Here is a 3,707-nt window from a genome sequence, read left to right as displayed (position 1 = left end):
CGGGTCTGAATTCAAATCTATGTAGTTTGAAGAACGAACTTCTTTACCACAAAGCCATGCCTGTGCTAAAAGCCACTGAAAACACGGGATGAACACAGTTGAAATTCCTTTGATCGTGTGTCTGCTTTGTTGGCGTTGACAGTGTTAAATAGCAACAACATAGAAAATGATTACTAATTAAATGTATTTCATCATTATAAGACATCCCCTATAAAAGCCCGTTTGTAATGTGATGCGTTACCATGTGCAGGGTGTCCCAAAAGTCACTAACGAGTTTCAATTTTTAATAACTTCCTTAACTTTACAAATAAATGCATGAAATTTTAATACAATATAACGGACATAATGGAAATTAATATGCACGAGTTAAATTTTGCAACTCCACTACATCACGTATGAAAACTGACATCGCTTAAATGGCAGTCATTTTCGGCTTTGCACGCCCGTGCTCTTTCCAAAACTTGCACCATAACACCTTCAAGAGTTTCAGACCCCACTTCTCAGATTTCTCTATTGATGTCTCCTTCAATTGCACAGGGTCTCTGGTTTGTTGACGTAAACCCTCTCTTTCAGGTATCTCCACATGAAAAATTCATACCACAAGAGAAACAATGTAGTTGCTACGGCAGTGCTTTGGAGAGAGAATAATCTCCCGCTACAGCAATGTCAACTGACCTTCACGTTCCCCTGACTTGACTAGCCCAGATTTTTTCTCATGGGGATACCTGAAAGAGAGGGTTTACGCCAACAAACCGGAGATTGTTTCTGAAAAACAATGCGTTTACCAGAGATGCGTTCAAACACTGAATACAATGAATTTTAAATGAAAATTAAAATTCTCTTAAGTTTCACTCAAACAGGTTCTGCTTAACCAAGGTATAAATAGTCAAGTTTAATAAAAAGGCTGCGAGTTGGCAGAAACGTGAGAGCGTCAAACAAAAATGCTTAGAAGCAATTCTTGCACTTTACGCTTTGATTTCAAAATACTGCTTATGTTAACTTTGCCTTTTTAGGTCGATAGAATAAAGTACCAGAAAGGCGGCGAGCTGGCAGAAATGTTAGCACGCGGGTGAAATGCTTAGCGGTATTTCGTCTGCCGCTACGTTCTGAGTTCAAATTCCGCCGAGGTCGACTTTGCCTTTCATCCTTTCGGGGTCAATTAAATAAGTACCAGTTACGCACTGGGGTCATAATCGACTTAATCCGTTTGTCTGTCCTTGTTTGTCCCCTCTGTGTGTAGCCCCTTGTGGGCAGTAAAGAAATAAGAATAAAGTACCAGTTGATCAATGGGGTTTATGTGATCGCCTAACCTTTTGCCTTTAAAATTACTGGCCTTGTGTCAAAATTATAATTAATTACAAATAATCCTTTCTCCTATAGGCACAAAGCCCAATATTTGCAGGGAAGAGAACTAGTCGATTTCATCAACTCCAGTACTTTACTGGTTTTTATTTTATCGACTCCGAGTGGATGAACGACAGAACCAATCTCGGCAGAATTTTATCTCAAAATGGAAAGCCGGAAGAAATACCGCTTAGCATTTAGTCTGGTGTGCTAACGATTCTGCCAGCTCACCGCTTGAATTAATCAGTAATAATAAAAAGCAATCAGAGAAATAAATTTATTATAACCTAGTATGTATTTTCACCGCATGAATCACTGAATCTGCGAATGACTCACTAAGATCATCTCATGATTTAATGGAAATTTTACTTTTTTTTTATAGTAAGACTGACAACAGTGTTACGCTGAATCTTTGTCTGTAAAAGCTGCAGTGACAAGGCTGCAGCTGAATTGTGCTGTAGACAGTTGTAAAACATATTGTAATGATGGACCACTCGAGGAAAGTATTGGCGACTACGCGAATGTGTTGTTTTAATCAAACAAATTATCATTGGCTGATCGTGTCGAGAAACGGTTGCAATCTATAAAAAAGAGAACGAAGCATTTAATTAGACTTCTGAAATAATTAATTAAAAACTAAATCATAAACTCTTCGATACCACATCGACAAAATTCAGAGTCATTCTAAAGAAATGAAAATAAAGATAAAACTGCATTTATATGTAAAGTGAATTGGCCGAATCGTTAGAACGTCGGTCGGAGAGAAAAACTAGCTGTATTTATTCTGACTTTCTACGGTCTGAGATCAAATCCCGTTGTGGTGAAATTTGTCTTTTGCCTCATCTCGGGGTCGATAAAAGAATACAAAAATCATGGTAGTAGAATGGTAAAACTGTAAGAATGTGAGAATGGCTACCTTGTGATATATGTAGCCCAGTTCAAATTTCTCCATGAACTAACTGGATGATGAACTTAATCTATCGCTCTGTTAAACACCAAATTCTGTCATCTTGCATGCCTTTATCGGAGTCCAGTCTGTTGCAAGAAGTTGGACCAGACTTGCGATTTGAGGATACCTTCCTCCCTCTCTTCAGTTTCGGTTGCCCCTATAAAGAATCATGGGCACTGTCTTCTCTCCGGACTAAAATATGAGATATTCTATTATGTCTCCGTGTGTGAGCGAAGGTTTACGAAAGAACATCTACATGGTCGCTCGACATGCTTGAAATAGTTGATAAATTGCTTCAAATTACATCTTACAGCTTTAAAGAGTAAGTCCTAGATATACAAAGCTGAAGTGCCTTTGATCATAGGTTCATTCAACTGCGACTGACCTAGGGCTAAACAACAATAATAAGAACATTTTAAAAGGGAAAATGTTTCTGGAGTAAGAAATTTCTAAAATTTAAAAATAACAAAGGAAAATCCATCACCAAAATTCATCTTTTATAATATCTTACTCGAGTGGCTGTATGGTAAGTAGCTTGCTTACCAACCACATGGTTCTGGGTTCAGTCCCACTGCGTGGCACCTTGGGCAAGTGTCTTCTACTATAGCCTCGGGACGACCAAAGCCTTGTGAGTGGATTTGATAGACGGAAACTGAAAGAAGCCTATCGTATATATATATATATATATATATGTATGTATGTGTGTGCATATATTTGTGTGTCTGTGTTTGTCCCCCTCCCAACATCACTTGACAACCGATGCTGGTATGTTTACGTCCCCGTAACTTAGCAGTTCGGCAAAAGAGACCGATAAAATAAGTACTAGGCTTACAAAGAATAAGTCCTGGAGTCGATTTGCTCGACTAAAGACGGTGCTCCGCATGGCAGTCAAATGACTGAAACAAAAAAAAAAAAAAAAAAAAAAAAGAGAAAATATATTTCGGACCTTAACTTGGTTTCCATGGCAATTAAGTGACTGAGATTACAGCGTTCCCTCCTCGAACGAGACGAAGGTCCAGCGTAGGGTTAACTTCCTATATACTGCTGTAATTCATTTATAACTGAGTGGACTGCAGTAACATGAAATGAAGGGCTTTGCTCAAGCAAACAACGTTCAGTCCGGAAATCGAAACCACGATCATACGATCATGAATACAACAGCCCAACTACTACGCCGCGTGCTTTCACAATGCGAATACAATGGAGTGAAGGTAAAGTTACGACGTGCCGAGTCTTCGATCTAGATTCAATTTTCCAGTGAGCTTACTAACAGGAATGGGTTTTACGAACTAAGAATATGCTAAGGTCTGTGAGGTTGACGTTGTGGGGACGGCATACTTAGTGCTGGCCTGAGGGGAACACACCCTAATTACACCAATATTGGTCACTAAAACTATTGTAAATAATATATATA

At 38.7% G+C, this 3,707-nt stretch overlaps 1 long non-coding RNA gene across 5 annotated transcripts in view; it reads right to left on the bottom strand.

The window, feature by feature from the left end:
* Positions 1–1,607: 1,607 nt before the first annotated feature.
* The window catches only part of LOC106879232 (uncharacterized), a 35,920-nt gene continuing 33,820 nt past the window's right edge, over positions 1,608–3,707 (bottom strand). For 4 of the 5 annotated variants that reach the window (XR_008263429.1, XR_001410608.2, XR_001410607.2 and 1 more), the window contains one exon: positions 1,608–1,925. This is a non-coding gene — a long non-coding RNA (uncharacterized LOC106879232). Of the gene's footprint in view, positions 1,926–2,260; positions 2,685–3,707 lie in introns of all 5 variants that reach the window. The other variant, XR_001410609.2, reaches the window with a different exon arrangement.

Source organism: Octopus bimaculoides, chromosome 2, assembly GCF_001194135.2.
Source record: "Octopus bimaculoides isolate UCB-OBI-ISO-001 chromosome 2, ASM119413v2, whole genome shotgun sequence".
NCBI classification, from domain to species: Eukaryota; Metazoa; Mollusca; class Cephalopoda; order Octopoda; family Octopodidae; genus Octopus; species Octopus bimaculoides.
The sequence above is the reverse complement of the archived record's forward strand: the minus strand, read 5'-3'. Positions and strand labels throughout refer to the sequence as shown.